Raw genomic sequence first — 20200 nt, 5'->3', positions numbered from 1 at the left:
TGCCCTTGGAAAAATTACATGAGAAATCCTTGTAGAGAACAATGAACACATCAATCACTACCAAAATCAGACCAAATAAATAAACAAATTAGAGCCAGTAAACAAAGAAACCTTTAGAAGAAACTGAAGTATTCACCTGGCATGGTTACACACAAAATTTAAATGGTTATGTGAGATATGGGAATTCATCTTCACCTTCTATTCATTTAGTCCAATGGAATGGACCCTGGGTAGCCAGGGAGTAGCCAAGCTTAGCAGTCAATTTCTGTATCCAAGGGGAAGGTAATCTGGGTTTGTGAATCAATCTCACTGCAGCCCACCCCACTTTATGGCCACTCTTGGCCATCACAGGAGGTATTATCAGGCTCAGCTTCAGCCCCAATGTCCTAAAGACTGAAAACAGGTTCCAGTGGCCTGCTTGATGCCCTGGGACTATTTTCTGCTATGGGGAAGTGCTAGTATCTCCATCATGTGACATGGTAGGGTCTTTCTTGCCCTGAAATGCACTTCTTTCCATTCCACCACATCATTTATCATCTGAAATAGACTTGACCCTGAATCACACTTTACCAAATACAGCTGTAGCCCAGTTCAGGTCCCCGGGCCTGTCCTATTTGGGCTTGGTTTGCTCTTCTTCTCAGGCTGCCCATAACGTGGTCATTTCAAAGTGTCTTGTGCCCAAGCCTATCTTTGTCCAAATAGATCTCCCTTGCAGGCTTTGTCTGGTCATCTGAAATCTCTGCTTTATTTGAAGTTACTGAAATTCCCCATCTGAAAATGTTGTCAAGGAACATAACCCATTAAACCATTTTCAGCCACTAAAATATTTTTGTTTGTTTTGGTTTTCATTGTATTTTGTTTGAGACTAGAGATGCCATTCTTTATTTGAAATATCATCCCTGAATCAACAGATATTAGATATTTCTATCATTTCTACCAATTCTATCATTCCTGAATCAACAGACTTTTCTATAACAAACCACTTAAAATTTGCCCCAGGTAAAATAAAAATAATTGTTAAAAACTCAATTTTTAAAAATTGTATTTCTTCAAGAATACAGTTATTAGATTATATAAATCTTCCTCTCATCATTTGTATATATTAACATAATATACATACTATATATAACATAGTTATGTATATAAACATATAAAACATATATATTATATAACACATGTTGTGTATTACAACATATATATTATGTATGTGTATACAACTTCACTACCTCTCAATCTCTATGAATTCCAGTCCTCAACCTAGAATTTAAAATTCATGATGATACAGAGGCACCTGGATGGCTCAGTCAGTTAAGCATCTGCCTTCAGGTCAGTATATGATCCTGGAGTCTGCCTTCAGGTCAGATCATGATCCTGGGGTCCTGGGCTGGAGACTCACATTGGGCTCCCTGCTCAGCAGACAGCCTGCTTCTCCCTTGCCCTCTGCTGCTTTCTCTGCTTGTGCACTTTCTCTCTCTCTCTCTCTCTCTCTCTCTCTCTCTGTCAAATAAGTAAAGCCTTAAAAGAAATCCAGGGTGGTACAAAATGTAAAGACTGCTAGAGAGAACCTTCAGATGAATGGTCCTTCATGGCCACTAAGAGAATTCCTGAGAGTCATATGTATTACTTTAAGAGCAATGTGGAAAAAATACAGACGTGAGAATCAGATAAACTTTGCAGATGATCTTTAATTTTCTTAAGCCTTGGTTTCCTGTTTCCTTATCTGTGAAAGTATATATCATAATATCTACTTTGCAATGTTTGTGTTCAAATTAAAAATAAAATGTTGAACTATGGCTGGAACAAGAAAAGGAAAACAGTTCCTTTCAACTAACACATCTGTTAGCTATCAACTTTCCCAACTTCTGCAGCCTGTACATGTAGGCAGGTAATGAAATGGGTTCATTGGAGAATCAGGACAGGTAAGGGAAAGACAAAGAGCCCAACCATTGAGAATCCTGCACAAACAAAGCAGAACCATGAAAATAACTCAAGGATCATTTTAGGAATCACAAAGTCTCCCACTGAACAGGACCTAAGAGGTCTTCTCACACTAATTCAGAAGCTCTGGTGAGATGTTTCTCCCCACATTCTCTGTCAAAGAGAGGACTACACTGGGACTGTCAATGACTTTCCTGCCAAAATAGATGCTTTAGCAGAGTTAACTTCCAAATAATGCAAGCAAAAAGGAACTGCACATTACAAGCACCTGAGATGGATTTGATCTATGTACATATCATCTCCTTCCAGTGTCATATTTTTATGACTTGGCAGTGGAAGTTATTTTGATACAAGGTCTTTAATAATATCAATATTCATTCCTTTACTCTTTGATACACCCAATTAATATATTCTGCAGATGATCTGTCACCCGGTGAGGCTACTAAATGAATCAAGCTCATTAAGTTCTCCTCTTTTATTAAAAGCACAAGCCACATGTCTGCAATGTAGAAAAGCTTAATAGCTTTTTTTATTATTATTATTAGTGAAGTCTGCTTCTGTCTCTTGTTTGAAAGCATCTTGGAAATAAGTCAGCACAGTAAAAGATATGAATCAAGATAACCGGAGCCTGTCATGTAAGCCTGGAACAAATAACTCTATGCCTCCTCTGAGGGACAGCTGATGCACTGTTAGTGGGCTCCTGGCAAAACAGGTGTCAAAAGGGCAAAGCTCACCTGCCATTGGGTTAGGTTTCTTAAACCACTTCTGTCTAAAAAACCATTATTTAAATCTTCTTTCTAACAACAACAAAAAAAAAAAAAAAAAAAAGGAGGGGGAAGGGAGGAAATCCTAGATTACTAAATGAAGAAAGACTCCCTAATATAAACTGGCCCAATTGTTCTCAACCCTTATTGTATATAAGAATCATCTGGAATCTTTTAAAAAATATAAATGTCTATTATTAAACAAAATGCCAATAAATCTCAAAGGACTAAAATGGTACAGAGTCTGTACTGTCACCATAGCTGAATTAAATTAAAAAGAGCTCTCGAAAGCCCCAGTTAGAAATCAAGCAACAAATTTTTAAATAATCCACAAGTCAAAGAAAAAATATATGTAAATTAGAAAGTATTTTAAATTGAATTATAATGGAAATATCCATTTCCATGATAATGGAAATATTAGTATTTGTGGGATATAGCAAAAGAAGTGTTTAAATATAAATTTATGGCTTTAAATGAATATAATAAAAAAGAAGAAGAATTTTAAATCAGTTTGTAAGTCTACCTTAGTAAATTAAGGAAAGAAGAGAAATTAAGCCCCAAACAGCAAAAGACAGGCAACACTAAAACTGAATAAAAATCAATCCAATAGAATGTGGATAAACAAAAGAAAATAAATGAAATAAAAATATTGGTTGTTTCTGTCCTTCAAAAAGATCAGTAACATTGGTAAACCTCTAGAAAAACTGACCAAGAAAAAGAGAAAAAGAGACACAAATTATTACTATCAGAATTAAAAAAGAGAGACATCACAGAGATCACAAAGATATTAAACAAAAAACAAGCGGATATTATGAATGCTTTATGACAATAAGCTTTAAAACTTACATAAAATTTATAAATTCTTTGACACAATGAATCAAAACTGACAGAAAAAAGAAATAGAAACCTTAACAGCATTATCTGTTAAGGAAATCTAGTGAGCAACTAACAACATTCCAATGAAGAAAGCTCCAGGCTGAGATGGTGTCACTAGTAGATTTTATCAAGCATTTAAGGGAAAAATACTACCAGTCTCACACAAAGACTTTCAGATCATGGAGGAAGAGGTATCACTACCCAACAAATATTCTGAAGCCACAACCTGATACCAAAACCACATGATGTCATTATAACAAGAGAAAATTATGATCAGTAACCCTAATAAACACAGACAAAAAATATTCAACAAAGTACTGGAAAATCAAACCCATCAAAAAATAATCAATGTGCAAGGGTGTGTGGGTGGCTTAGTCAGTTAAGCATCTAGCTTCAGCTCAGGTCATGGTTAGGGTCTTGGGATCAAGCCCTGCACTGGGCTCTATGCTCAGAGGGGAGTGAGGGGAGTCTGCTTGTCCCTTTCCTTCTCACTCTGCCCCTCCTCTCTGCTCATGCACACTCTGTCTCTCAGATAAATAAAATCTTTGAAAACAAATTGAATGTAATATTGTGACCAAGCTTATCAGGCAAAGAGAATAGAGAAGAAAAATCATATGACCTTTTCAGATCATAAAGATAAAGCATTTGACATCATTCAATATCCTTTCACCATAAAAATTCTCAGCAAATGAAGAAGAAAATTTCTTCAATCCCTTTGACAATAGGGAACTTTGAAAAACTTACATCGTACTTATTAGTTAAAATCAAATGCTTTTTCCACTAAATTTGGAAATTCAAGTAGAATTTAGTCAAACAGATAGGAAATGACTTCTCTCAGAAACCTGAAGCACTATTTAAAATGTCTCAGGCCACACAGAGAGTAGTCAAGCCATCTATTCCCAAAAACGGTCATCCAGAGCTGGTATGAGGGATACCCATTCAGTTTCAGAGTTTGTAAAATGGATCCTCAGCAACATCAAGAATTTTCAGGACTCTGCACATAGGGGAAGGCATCCAGTGGAGTGACCAGAATGCCCCAATACTTCAAGTATGTCAGAAAATCTGAGTCCAGTGTAGCAATCCCAAGCAGGTGAAAGTCCAGAAGGAGCTTAAAGAGATGAGGAAAGTTTAAGAAGAAAACTTCTTAAGGAAACCCAAAGACAAGCCCCCAGTGCAATTACAGGTTAGTCCAAAGGACTGGGAAGCAGGCACCAGGTGGGAAGGCCAGGTTTCTAGATTTAGAGGTATCAGAGCAAAGACCCAGGGCAGCCCAGACCTAAGGGGTAGTTACTATCTGAATCTTCCCTGAAGAGGCAAATCAGCTTGTCCTTACTCCTAGGGAAACTGAGTCCATACTTAGCCTCTTCTCCACCTTTGACTACCCTAAATGTCCCCGAAGGTGTGGGATATAAGGCAGCCAGGAGAGGTAATTACCTGTCTCTTGGTGTCTTCCTACACCTTGGGACATAGCAGGTGGCAGGTACTTCAGAATGTTTCCCAGTGGGCCCTGGAATGCTACAGAAGTCTCAGAATGTGGAAGGAGAACCTACAGGATCACCTGGACATTTCCTCTAGAGAGAATGGCATGAGCGGGCAGTTGGAAGAAAGGGGAAGCTCTGGATTCACGCTGCCCAGAATTTTCTATGTCATTTTAAGCCATGAAAATATCTTTTTCTAGAACACCAGAAATGGAAAACCCCAGTAAGCCTTTACCAATCATATTTTAGCAGACCTACAGTGCAGCTTAATCTCTAACTAGTCTTATCCCATAACTTTGTAGAAGTCCCTCAAATCTCTGAGGCTCCAGTACTTGGAAACAGCCGTACACATGCAGCAGATTCTTAGCCAAACTTTTAGACTTAAACCTCTAGTCAAACTTTCAGACTAAAAATCCTCATGGCAATTTGTGTGGCCCTTAACAAGGTTTATAGAATAGCATGAAAAAGGCAGAATCCTTCACGCCTGAGCGTAACAGCCACTCTGAGCCATTGCCTCCCTCCCTTGCCATCCCTGCAGGAAACTTTGTGCTTGGGACGTGGAGTGGTAGGAGTAGAATCTTTGGGATGGGGATCACTGTGGTAGGTGTGAGGGTAAGGAAGGCACAAGATGCAGGTATGCAGGTACTTGTATTTGTTGTCCTGGTCCTTCACTATGCACTAGGACAGGGCTACTCCATTCAAACCCTCACCTGGTATTCTAAACTAGATGATATACAAACACAAGTGGGAGAAAGAGAGAAGAGAAGGAATGTTAAAGGAATAGGGCCAAGGAGACAGGAAAGGGGAAAAGAGATTGGGCTTTTCGACGTTTTTTCAAATGTAAAATTAACAAGAAAGAAGCCACAATCAACCACAGCAGACGTATTAAAAGATCAAAGGAGATTTAGAAACACATATGTGGAGGAAATTCATGCTGCACAAGCTGGACATGATCAGAAAGTTGACAGGTTCCCACAGGAGATGAGAAGGTCCTAGGAGGTTAATGACTGCAAGATAAGGTCTGGCTGAGTTACCCCAAACTGCAGGTACTTTGTGGCAGCTGTTGCTGATGTCTATTTTCTATCATAATGCATTTTTGTGATAGTTAAAAAAAAAAGTCTATCAAAAACCCAATTGATCCACAAATTAGCAGTAAACAAATATTCCAACAAATGCCATGTGATTTTCATTGTTCCATCTTGTCTTCTCTGGCTCCTTTTTTTTAACCATTGGGATGTGAGAAAAACAAGTGTGTCCTCCCACCCCTCCAAGCTGACTTAGCAATGCCAATGCTTATGCCTTCTCCTTGGAATCTGATGAAGAGAGAGAGCCTCGCTGGGGTCAATTCGTGAAAGGGCTGACTCTGAGTATGGCTGACTGAAGAGAAAGAGGTTGCAAAGGATTCTTGCTATTATATTCCTTTTACACACGGTGATCATGTAAATCTTTGTCCTCTGGTCTTCTCTACAATGTTAGAAACCTACCCTCACATCTTCCTGTTGTTCCTCTTTATAGGCTCTGGATGTCTAGCACCAAAGATTCAGGAACAGCCACATCCCCAGCAATAAGCTATTGACACCAGGGAAATTAACGAGGGCTTCCAGGGAGCCAGGATGGCAACTGAGTGCTTGCTGCTGGATCAGATAGGGCACCTGTCACTCTGCAGAGCACCATGCCAAAGCATTCAGAGGCCAGCCATTGTGAGTGTTGTGTTAGTTAGCAAGGGTTTTGCAGGCCAAAGTTTGGGGAGGTAGAAGGCGATTCACTCCCAGTTCAGGACTTGCTAGGAAATGTTAGAAGCTACTCAATGAGATCTGTGAACCTGAAGTCTGTCAAAAACAGAATAGGCGGGTTTTCAAAGAGAGCATCTGCATTGGGTGATCTCAGCACCAGTGAGTCCAGGAAGCCTGGCTGGTAGGGACAGGGTGGTAGGGCTTGGAGATGCAACTGCTTCACCCAGAAGCTGGCTCCAGATGCTACATCCACCTGATTAAAACCCACAGTGGTCTCAGGCACAACCTATCACATTTCCTATACCAGTTAAATTGGCCTCAGAATTTAGAGAATGTGATTATAACAAGAGAAAATCATTCCAGAGCTCCATAAATTGTTTTTCAGAAACTTGGCAAAGTCTCCCCCCGTGCACTGAGGTTGATCTGAAACAGCATCTTACTTCTAAAAACAAGAAGGACCATCTACAGCCTAATTGAGCCTCTCTATGGTATGAAAATCCCCCCAAAATGAGGTTGTGCTTACAGGATCCATGTGTTTTCCAAAAGGATTCTCAACATTAAGTCTTTAGAAATTTTTTGCTTGATTTGGTCTAACTTTGTATGTCATCTAACTTTTTTTTTTTAAAGAAAAACTGGATTAAGAGTAATTCCATCGGTTTATGAAAGCCTGGGGATTGTCAGAGCCCAATAGGTAGGTACAATTATTATTAAAGTGCAGCTCTTCTTGTTTATCTTGACTTCCCCGGAGCTTCTAAGGAAGGCTGTCTGTAGTTTCATTAATATCAGTGTGTAGGAAGGAAGCCCTGATATTTATAGCTATAGCTGTAGAGGTCAGGTTGGAAACTGTCTTTCTGGAATAATCTGGTTTAGGGATGGAAAGCCACCCTAGCACACTGGAGGTCTGAGGTACCACAGGATACCATACATGTGGGTTTTCTTCACAACAAGTACCTTATGAATTCAGTTGGTAGATAACTTTGGGATTTGGCTGTATGGTGTGGATGGAAATTACTTGTGGTCTATCTTTAATCATGGGATGGTTTAGTTAAGATTACACCCGATAGCAGAGTTTGGTAAAATCCTGCCTGTAATTGTTCTGTAGTTAGATTGTCAGAGAAAAGAATAACACTGTGACTCTTAGACACTGGACTGGCATCTATTTTATAACAAGTCTGTACACAACTTCTGTTTGACTTTTGCTTTTCTTACATTACTCATCCACTTTCCGCAGCTAATAAAGTCTAGCTCCACCAGAGAAGCTCCCAGAAAGGAGACTGAAGCCAAAGCGCCATGTCTCACAGTGACCAACAGTCCCATTTGGCCTGCTAAGAAGGATTTCCCAGGATGTAGAACTTTCTAAAATCAGTAAAGACCTAGGAAACAGGCCCAAAAGTAAACAATGGGACCAGGCCTAAGGAACAACTAATTCCACGAAGTAAAGTTGGAGTGAGGCTGGGAGCATATGGTTGTCTGCAAGCAGTTGTACATATGTCCCTGTACTTCTCTAGTCACCCATGATGACTGAGTGAACTTAACTGCTGTGCGTTTCCTACTTCTTGTGTAATTTGAAGATTTTCACTGGACTTAGCATCTCCCAAACTCCATCTAGCTCCACAGCTCATATCTGGCTATCATACACCATTGAACACACTCAGGGAAAGTTGACAAAATCAAAAGAAGCAAGAGGGCAGCTCTTTAACAGACCACATTGTATTAGTTACTGGAGAAAAGAAATTGGTGTTATAAAACAGGTTTATTATTAATTTTACTAATTAGAAAGTTAGGCAACGATACTAACCTTTTATAGCACACTGGAGCACATAGCTTTTTCACTTCTACTTCCAAATAGCCAACATCCCCAGAACATCTATTATCACTTCCATTTTATAATGAGCAAAGGGAAGCTCTGATGGGGTAAGTAACATGCAGCTGGTGAGCAGAATTAAACATGAGGAGCAGAGGGCGAGGCAGGATGGCCCGTCTAGTCCTAACCTCCCCAGCTACAGCCCTGCAGGAGCCCTGGAGGGCTCTGTTTGTTTCCCCATGTTAAGTGGGGCGAGGATGAAAACATTTCCTTATCATATGACTGTTTTGAAGATTGAAAAAATGTGGGACGCCTGGGTGGCTCAGTGGTTGAGCGTCTGCCTTCAGCCCAGGGTGTGATCCTGGAGTCCCAAGATCGAGTCCCACATCGGGCTCCCTGTATGGAGCCTGCTTCTCTCTCTACCTATATCTCTGCCTCTCACTCTCTGTGTCCCTCATGAATAAATAAATAAAATCTTTTAAAAAAAGAAAAAATGTACCTAATGCCTCAGAACAGAGCTTTCTACATCCAACTTTTTAGCATTTAGATCTTGTCACTCTCGAATAGGTGGGAAAGCTAGATTTGAGAACAACAATGCATATTTACTTAGCAATGACACACAGTCCTGAAGTCTGTTTTCAGACCCCACTCCACACTAACTGAATATAGAATCCTGACTCCTATTTTGAATTAACCTCAATGCCCATTTCAGTAATACTCCTGCTAAAACAAAACCATTTTTTCACTTGTCGATATTATTTCTAATGCAAAGGCACTTGCAAATTGTGCCTTATGCTGTACTCAATTCACAAATGATTTACTGACACAGAGTGTGTAGAGAAATATATTTTAAACAACTCTACACCCAGCATGGGGCTTGACCCTATAACCACAAAATCAAGTCACACACTCTACCCACAGAGCCAGCCAGGCACCCCTGAGAAGTATTTAATATAACAAAGTAACTACTATAGGTTGGTTACTCACAAAATTTAGTAAGTTTCAGCTAACATGTTCCCCTTCTGTATATATAGGATACCTACTCAGCTATTGAAAATCAGAGTAAAGTAATTTTGTTCCTGGATGCTGATTACTTGTACATTTAATTGTTTTTAAAGAGTTGGTTAAAATGAACAGGAAAAAAAAATGCTGTCCCTAAGGATGATTAAAATTATTTGTGCACAAATGATTAAAAAATGATAAACCCAGTTAAAATACTAAATTATAGTTTCATATCTTCCTTGAAATGCTGGTATTTGAAACCAAAGAGGCCACTTCCAAATTATCATAAGTAAGCTTGAAATTCTGTGGCTGATATCCATATCCTTTGACCTAGTAATTCCATTTCTGGGAAATCTTTTTAAAAGAATACATGAGAAAAACTTAGACAAAAAAAAAAAAGGACATTCCACCAGTATTTAAAATGGTTTGTCTGCATGATAAATGCAGGTTAAATAATACAGTTGGAAAATTAATATTTATCAAGACTTCAAAATTGACTACTTTTATGTTATAATATTCAACAAAATGGCAGAACACATTTATGCACAGTGTGATCAAACACTACAATGTTAATAGTGAAAGCCTTTGGGTAGTGGGTGATTTTTACTCTTTAACATTTTCTCTAATTTCCATATTTTATACAATAAGCATGCACTCTATTCAAAGTGGAGAGGGGAAGATTAAAATAAATACATCATGCAGATATTTTCAATGTCTTTGGCTTCTATTAGTCCTAAGTCATTTTTAAACTACCTGTGGCTTAGCCTCTTACACTGTCTGGGCAGACAGGCCCTCTTCATGCACACCAGCCCAGCCAGGTTGCATGGAGAAGAAGAGATAACACTCCTTAAATAATTTCTAATGAGTGGTAATTCATAGATATGATCCTTGAAGCTTTCCTGGAGTAGGACTGGTCATCACTGTTGATGGATGAGGGAAGTGAGCCTGGGAGTTGGTTGCTGCTCACAGACTGGGTTCCCACTGGTAAGAACCAGAACTGGCAACCCAGTCAACCTCATTTCAAAGCCCTGTACCTTCCTCTGTTCAGCTATGAGGCCAAGCAAGATGCTGTGCATAAAATGCTTTGAGAATGACAAATGCTATCAAAACAAAAAGACAAGAGTGTCCCTGTGCTATTACCAAACCAAAAAAAAAAAAAAAAGAGACACAAGCTCTCAAAAACAAGTGTACCAAAATTTAATTAAATCATTTATATTTAAAAAGATACTTTTATTCAGAAATTTCAAAATGCATTTTCCAAGTATCTTTAGAATTTCTACATTAACAGTACATTACAGTACATTTCTACATTAACAGTAAGGTCTAAATACAAAAAATAGAATATAAAATCTGAAAACTTCTATTTTTCAAGGGCAGTACTTTTTAAATCTTTTGACAATAGCAGTGTCAACTGTACAATGAGCAATACACCACAATTAATAGTAATGTATCATCTCTAAGAAGTAAAATGCATCTCCACACCTGGATGGGATGCTTTGGAATAGTCCTTCCACATCTACCACAAAGAAAACCTCTCAGTGTACAAATGGAATGAGGTATATAAGGAGGGTAAAGCTGTTTAAAACTACCTAATGAAGACTGAGTAATATTCCATTATATATAACATATTGCCTACGTACATAATATATATTATTAATATAGATATATGCACCATCTTCTTTATCCATTCATCCATTGATAGACCACTAGGATGCTTCCAGATCTTGGCTATTGTAAATAATGCTGCAATAAACATAGGGGTGCACATATATTTTAGAATTAGTGTTTTCATTTTCCTTGGATCCATACCCAGAAGTGGAATTGTTGGATCATATAATAGTTATTTTTAATATTTTGAGGATCTTCCATACTGCTTTCCATAGTGGCTGCATCAGTTTGATTCCTACCAACAGTGAACAAGGGTTTCCTTTACTCCACATCCTTGCCAACACTTGTTATTTCCTCTTTTTTATACTAGCCATTCCAATGGGTGTGAAGTGCTATCTCACTGTGGTTTTTATTTGCATTTCCCTGATGATAAGTGATGTTGAGCATATTTTCATGTGTCTGTTTGCCATCTGGATGCGTTCTTTAGAATAATATCTCTTCAGAGGATGGAGGGATGGGCAAAACAGGTGAAGGAGATTAAGAAATACAAACATTCAGTTACAAAACTGATAAGTCATGGGAATGAAAAGTACAGCATAGGGAAGATGGTCAATAATACTATAATATTGCTGTATGGTGTCAGATGGTGTCAATTCTCATCACGGTGAGCACCAAGTAATGTATAGAATTGTCAAATCACTATATAGTACATATGAAACTACTATAACATTGTATGTCAACTATACTTGAATTAAAAATAAACTAACATAAAATAAAATGGTGAAAATATTTTTTAGAAAAGGCAGATTAAAAGAATATTGAAAATAAAGCCTATGTCCCCTTGCTGCTCTCCTGGAATTATAACACATAAATCCAGAAGTCTCCAAACTGTTGATCACATGCCTCTATCATTAAGAAATTTGGAACACACATTATCAACGTAGTATATTTATAAATAGTAAATCTACACTACTATCATTCATGAAAATCTCAAGACCGAATACACACTTGGGATGAGATTCACTGACAATAATATTGGATATAAATATACATATCAAACAGTCTTTCTGGTTATTTAGAATTCCTTTCAATCTAATTCTTGAAGAAGTTTCTAGATTGTCACAGTTTTTATCTATATTGAGGCTGATGAAATATTCCACTAGGAATAGGGGTGGGGTGGTGTTACCACTCTCTCTTTCCTTTTGCAGCTTTCCTGGAAGTTTTGGTACTATCCTCAGGCTGCAGCTTTCTTGCAGGAAGCTACTCTAAGCCTCATCCATGTTGTGAAGGTTAATTCAGCCAAAGGTAGGCAACAGAAGGCACAAAAATGGTTTATTAGGCACATACATATTACAAGCATACATGGTATAATACATCGATACATAGCACAGAGGATGTGTTATAAATCCCATAACATGCAACAGCTGGACATATGAACCAAATGAAAATACCAGTGTCAAAACATATTTTGAGTAATTTACATAATTTATTTAAATTATTTTTATTTTCTAGTTATACATTAATATATTGCACATTCCTCTAAAGCTCCTCACTGGAGACCAACCTTTGACCTACATATCCATGTGATGTCTCTCCTTCCTGCATTGCAAGGTCATGGAAGACACAGTTTATTAATTTTTGCATCCACTGTGCCTCATGTATGTTCTTAGTACATTTTTTGGATGAATGAATGGGAAGCATTGGCATTTTATTTTATTGAAAATATCTAGTTAGGGGCGTCTGCCTTCAGCTCAGGTGAAGTTAGTTAAGCATCTGCCTTCAGCTCAGGTCATGATCCCAGGGTCCTGGGATTGAGCCCCACTTCAGGCTCCCTGCTCAGTGGAGAGTCTGCTTCTCCTTCTGCTTGTGTTCTCTCTCTCCCAAAAAAAATAAATAAGATTTTTTTTTAAAAAATAGAGTTAAAATTATTAATCTTTAATCAAATAAGAGTTCACTGAAAATAATGTATTTTAGGAGTAACTACTAAGGGACAGTATTGATTTTTCTCAATTTTTATTTGTCATTCCCTCATGGACATCATGTTATAGGGCATGACTAGAGCCCTCATCACCCCCCTGCCTAAGCCACTTTATGTCAGGTCCCATGAGCATTTCTTTAGAGGCTCCCGTTCTAGATTACTGTCTCTCTAGTTTTTTTCTCTGTACTGACTCACTGAGCAGAATATTATAATTTTCTTTTTCATTATACAAAGATAAGTATATTTTTATCTTAAATAAGACTAAGTATTCAAAGTACTTTCTAGAAATATTTCAATGTATATAAAATGAAAAAATTAATAGCACCAATGTGCTTTTTCAGGTAATTTGTCAGTTTACCAGTCACCTGTTTAGACTAGACCAGTCTTTAGGGTCCTACAGCCTCGGAAAGTACTGATAACAATAGTTAATAGCTGATACTCGGTGATTATTTTTCATGGTCATATTAAATGCTTTACAAGCTCTAGCATAGGTCCTGTTATTATTTACACTTTTCCTACACAGAAACTGAATCCCAGAAAATTTAAGTCACTTGTCAAAAGCAGCTTTTACACTCAGGATATCTGTTTCTAGAACCTGTGCTCTTAGATGTGTGTTCTCCTGTCTACTTTCAAAGACCCTTGTAGACTACTCCCCCCAGTAAACACCAATGAGAGGTGATGTACTCATCAAAATGTGCTAGCAGTTCTACTGGGAACAAGCTTCTGTTAGGCCAGCTAGAGTCTTCTGACAGGCTGAAGATGACCAACACATAAAAATACGGACTAAAACTAGCCTTCTGTCCAGGGTGCTGAATAAGCAATTGTTCCAACTGACAGTGGAAAAGTAACAAAATTTTAAATAACAAGTTCACTGAAAAATTTTTCATGTGTTCACTGGAATAAAGCCAGAATTTTGATTAGTAGCATTTTATTGATTCTACCCCTTCATTCACCAATAGGATACCACACCCCTCCAGATGGAGATACAGCTTTTAATTCTTTTTGTGTCACTCATTTCCCAACACAGCACAAACCACAGTATTTGGCACATTCTCAAATGTTCAGAGATGAATTATACATTTTTACTTTGTCTTCTTTAATTTCCTCTGCAGTCATGTTAAGAAGGGCTAGTATGTTCACAGAAAGTTCCTAACAATGAATTGAATGAATGAGTGATAAATGATTTTTCCAAAATCAGCTTTAAAACCCAGTTATCATAAGCTTGGTGAACCAAGTTAAAACTTTATTATTTATATATGAGTGTACATAAGAAAATCAACCACTTCTTCAGCAATGTAAAATAAAAATAGGCAGCCAGGGGCAGTCTCTTCAGCTCTTTGCTAACAACGACTATGAGGAAAACTGGCTTCACTGGAAGACGTGAGAAAATTACAAGCCAGGGTCGAGAGGGCAGATGCCTGCACAATTTTATATTTCTCCAGACAGTGGGTATTAGATATATTTATGGTCTTTCAGAGCAGAGTAGTCTGTAATGCAATTTTAGGTCATCTAATTGAGAAAGAAAAATGGGAAATGTTTTCCAGACATCTCTGCTTAAGCTTTCCCTGGATCCATGACATTTGTATCAATACAGGAAGTCATGGGGATAAATTGAATTTATAGACTTGTGAAGAATAAATCAATTTCCCATGGAAAAACCCTAGTACCAGAGCTTATACGTAAGCTTCCTCCTTGGCTATTTTTATTTGTACTTGCTTAGAGTGTGGTACAAAAACAAAGAACTGTGACATGTCTAAATGAGTCATTTTGAGCAGCAGAACCATTTGAGAAATTTTTCTCTAATAACGGAACTTTCCTATTTCTACATTTGCTTTGATTACACAGCAAGCTATGGAATTCCAATAACACTTGTTTTTTTCAATCACTTGTAAGATAGTGAAATAGGACAAAGGAAAGCATTTTTAGTCATTTGTCTTTGTAACATAAGTTCACCTTCCTTCTTATATTTTTCTCTTTAGAGTAAAAGATGCATTTGAAAATATTGAGAAATTGTGATGGTTTAGAGAGACCCATATGTGAGAGATCCATCCAAGTGACTAAAACGAGCAATGTTCACATCTAAAATAAATAAGACATTTTTCCATGGTGTGCCAGGAAAGGTTGTAGCAGGAAACAGATGGTCACTCCCATGAGCAAATACAAGAAGTTCAGTGTCAGGATCAGTGCCTACAATGTGGGTTCAGAGGAGCCTAAGAAGAAGGTGGTGAAAGTCACCAGAACTCTCAACAGCTGTAGGTCCTAAGGGGCAAGAGAAAGGGCTGAGATGCCACAGGTTGTCGCCATGGGAGAGCTGAGTGCAAGAAGGCAGGCCATGGCCAGACTCAAAATGCCCCAGAGAGGTGGGACAATATGCCCCCTCCTCTCTGTCTGTCCCCTCTGCAGTCTCTCACTGGTACAAACACAACCAAAAATTGACAAGTAAAAGGTAAAGGTAATTTGTCCAAGAGTGATCCATGCAGACTGATCTCTAAGCAATATAGCAGATCACCTTCTAGTTCCATGGAAAGCTGCTAGAGCCCAGTGCTTAAGGCCACATTTCCTGGATAACCTCATGGCTTGGGCTCCCAAAGCTGGTGCTCCTCTAACACATGCAAACACTCAGCTGAAAGGCAAACACCAGAGTCAAAGTGTTCGGCACATTGTGCATCTGAACAGATCTGTGCTTCCCTAATCATGCAGCTAAAAATGCCACAACCCAAGGTTTTATTACAACATCCAACCCTGTTAGACTTCCGAGTATTGCTCAAGAAAGGATGGAAAATGAGCATCCATACTGGTCCTACTGATGTCATCTTCCTGAGTTTTCCCTATCAGGGCCTGATATGGGTGCTGTCTCATCATTCACTTGTTTGCAGTGAGTAAGGAAGCTAGGTTAATACAATGCAAAGAAGTCAGCCTCCACACACACAAGATGGAAAAGTGTGCAGATTTGATTTGGAGGGGTGGGCTGGGCTGTGCCAGACGCTATACTGGGTTTTAGGGTCTCTCTCTCTCTTTCTGTCTCTTGAGTTCCACCTATAACTTATTTCACCCTTGTGGCAGCACTGATTGGGGCTGAGGGAGAACAGTGTTGATTAATTGATTTTTGTCCAACTCTGTTAAAGAGGGCGAACTTCAAACTTTCCATCAAATTTATGTTCAGCAAGTTTTCAGGGAATTTTAGGCATGTGCTCCCTCTTCTGCTGAACATAAGTCAGGAATAGCAATATTAACAATTGCATTAATAGCCATCATGGCTACCACTTATAAATTTTCTGTATGTGCACAACATATTTCACATTTTTCATTTAATTTTCTCAACAACCTTCATTTCATATTTTAAGTATGAAAAAATGGAAGCTTTAGAGAAGATAAGTAACGTGCCTCTATTCACACAACTGGTAAGTGGCAGAGCGTGCTTCAAATCTAGGTTCAAACTCAATTACTAAACTATACTCCAGCACACTAATTGAAGGATTTTGTTTTTTTGTTTTTTTTTTAATTTTTATTTATTTATGATAGTCACAGAGAGAGAGAGAGAGAGGCAGAGACATAGGCAGAGGGAGAAGCAGGCTCCATGCACCGGGAGCCCGATGTGGGATTCGATCCCAGGTTTCCAGGATCGCGCCCTGGGCCAAAGGCAGGCGCCAAACCGCTTGGCCACCCAGGGATTCCAATTGAAGTATTTTGAAATAGCACTGACCTTGAAGCCAAAAGACCTTGTTCTTAGCCCTGGAGACAAGCAGGTGACATCCAGGTGTCTGAGGCCATGTGTGAAGGAAAAAAAGTATGGAGGCCATAAGATGTTGAAACTAAAGAAATCTTTAGAGACGTGAAGTCCAGTTGTTTGTTTGGAATATCTGTCTTCATTTCCTGATATGATACCTGGGAACCTAGAACCCTGACACCAAGGCTTCTGAGCCAAGCTAGCATAGATGCTTCTAGAATGGCAAGGAGATACATGGCCCAGCATCACTGGTGACACCGCAGTCTGCAGACACTCTTGTCTCTGAGAAAGGAAGTATGAAGCAGTATAGACACTTTTCTCAGTTTCTGCTAACCATTTTACCCACTAATCACCCACACAATTAATAGAAAGTGAGACCCCTACCATTTCCCTTTAACTGATATTGTGACAATAATACAGAGAGATTAGGACCCCTGCATGCATGCATCTCTGAACCTCAGCATAGATGCCCAATCTCTCTACATGCACATCTTCATTTATAACATGGTGATGACAACACCTTTTCTGTTCTACCTCAGGACTAATATAAAGATGGAACAAGAGAAGGTATGTAAAGTCTAAAACACACTAAGTTGTGTCTCTGATCAAATAGTTCATATGTATTACGGCCTTGCTCTGTGCCCTGCATAGTGTTGAGAGAGACAATGATAAGGATTGGAACTGTTAAAAAAGCCTTGAAGTCTTTAAGAAAGAAAAGCTATTCCTGCATAAAATGGGTGCTTAATATAAACTGTCTTCCCATGCTAAATGAATTTGATTTGTTGCTCACCTCCCAGTGGGCTCCTGAATGGCTGCCCCATATGAAACAGTTTCAGGAGACCAGCTGTGTAAAAAGATCAGAGTTCTGTGATATCATATCTCCTGGGGTCAATATGCTCCCCTATACTTTTAATGGGATGTCAATATATTTCACTTCTGACTTTAGTAGTCTGACTTGTGACCAACATATGGCTATCCACAATTACTTAGAGGAATATCTAGAAATACAAGGGCCACTGAAACAGGCTGTGTTTGGAAACTATGAAACTCAATGAGTTTCAATACTGTGCTAATTCTCAGGAGAGAAATTGCTCATCCAACTCCACTGATTAAATCCTGCTGTTTATTTAAAGATGGACATTAAACTTTTGGGAAAGAAATAAATGATTAAAAATCACTTTAAGTTTCCAAGCCATTCACAGCAGAGTAATGACTACAGCTATTTCCGCTAAGTCTATTTTTAATCAACTCTTCATTTTAAAACTCATTTTGCTCTGATTTTTGTTTTAAAAAACAGACACCATGGATCATGTTGATTTTCTAGACTACAAATCCATATATGTTAGGGGAAATTTCTTATTGAGGAGCATTGAAGATTGGATCTCAATTAGCTGGCAACCGGAAGGACTGTTGTTTTCATTATATTCAAGTAACTGAGTGACTTTCCTTTTAGCAAGTGGCACAAATCCCTCTAAGCTTGAGTTTTATTATTATTTAATGAATGAAGGAGAGGAGCCAGATGATTTGTCGGTTCTCTTCCATCCCTGATAGTGTTGGGCTCTAGGATTCTTCCAAGACTGGCTAGTTTTAGTCAACAGAGAAAGCAGCAAAGATACCTAGAGTAGAATCTGTGGCATTGTGATGTCAGTTGACCCATGACAGTGTGTTTCTCTGTGCGCGGGACTTTCCTGGAAGGTGCTATACTGACTTGTGCTCTGCTCATATTTTTGTAGTTTTTGCATGTTTGGTGGCTCCTCTGCCTCTCTTTGCCCCATTAACTCAGTGGGGTCCAGAGAACCTGCAGCCAGTTCTTTCCAGCTGAGACCTCTGAGGCACAACTGATGACAAAAAGTCTGGATTCATCCACAGAACCACCTCTCTGTGTCTGCCCCATTGCACAGGCTTATGCCTGGGTTCAGTTGAGCAGCATGTGGTAAAGCACTCTGTGCTTATGAGGGGACAGCCTCCTTGGGAGAGAATTGTTACTAGCCCCCTATTGACCAAAACTTTAGTATAATTTCTCTTGTTGGTTTTTTTTTCCAATAATAATAATAATAATAATAATAATAACCCAAGTTTTCATCTGTCTTTCCTTGATAGATACTTATTGTCTTTTCTAATTATATAATTACTGCCTTAAGACTCCTTATGGGCTTATGTATTATGGATGGAAAAATATAGTTTCCTGAAAAGAAGGGATGTGGAAAGGAAATGAAACAAGACCTCTGAAGGTTGTGCTTAAGGCACAGGAAACTGACTTATAGGCCTGGGTTGGGGTTTTGCTTTGTTGTGGGAGGTATGCAGAGCATAAGAAGGGCCTGAATTATCCTGGAGCAAGACAGACCCATTTTGGAGGCCACAGTGAGAGGTAAAAGAGGTGGAAAAATGACATCAAGAGCCATCCCTTGGAGTAGTTCCTTCAGTTCCCATTATGAGGCTTGCAGGGTGATTCCTCTTCTTCATGAGTCCATGGTATCTTTATAAAATTACTCATTTGGTGATATGTGATAGAGTGGGTCTATTATTCAGACTTCTTGAAATATACACAGGATACAAATAGAGGCTACTTAATGGATACTAGCTCATATGGTTACATGGTTGTGCCCATCATTTTCCCTAGAATTTAACCTTTGGAAAGGAGGATTGTGTCATTCAGTCAGTTTAATTGGCTGAAAGGGAATTGTAATGCAAACAAAGGGAGGGGTCAATTATTCTAGGAATTTGCAACATGATTTGATTAAATATATAAGTTACAGAAAATAGGGCTACCTGAGCATTTTGCTGTGGAACTACTGTGACTGTGGAAATAGACATTATAATCATAGGATGGTAAAAGAAGACATTCATTCAACATATAACTCATGCATACTTACTTTGTGGCAGGCACTGTGCCAAGCGCTGGGTATCAGATTGAAGAAGCACATGTGCATGTTGCCCCCTCTCCAAGTGTTCTCCGCCAGAGAGACACACACATTGAATAACTTAATTACTATTCTAAAAAGTGCACAAATAATTAGAAAGAATACCACAAGGACATCTGCCTTAGTCTAGGATATCAGGGAAATTTCTCTGAGGAAATAATATTTAGCTCAAATCTGATGGTTGGGAAGAGATAATCAATCTACAGGAAAAAGAAGAGCAACAAAAAGAGCACAAATAAAGGCCCTGAGGTAGCAAGCAGGATGACACAGTCATAGAACGGAACTGGGAGAACAAAGGAAAGGGGGGGGGTATTCAAGAACTTAAACTACTTAGTCCAAAAACTAAGGTGAACAACTTACCCCAGTTTGTC

At 38.6% G+C, this 20200-nt stretch overlaps 1 long non-coding RNA gene across 1 annotated transcript in view; it reads right to left on the bottom strand.

Moving 5' to 3' along the window:
- Positions 1-20066, bottom strand: part of LOC112669599 (uncharacterized) — a 30488-nt gene extending 10422 nt beyond the window's left edge. Inside the window, exon 1 of the long non-coding RNA XR_003142376.3 lies at positions 19782-20066. This is a non-coding gene — a long non-coding RNA (uncharacterized LOC112669599). The remainder of the gene's footprint in view (positions 1-19781) is intronic.
- Positions 20067-20200: the final 134 nt, after the last annotated feature.

The sequence above is a fragment of the Canis lupus genome, chromosome 10 (genome assembly GCF_003254725.2).
Source record: "Canis lupus dingo isolate Sandy chromosome 10, ASM325472v2, whole genome shotgun sequence".
In the NCBI taxonomy this organism is placed as follows: domain Eukaryota; kingdom Metazoa; phylum Chordata; class Mammalia; order Carnivora; family Canidae; genus Canis; species Canis lupus.
This window is presented reverse-complemented; position numbering and strand designations above follow the sequence as displayed.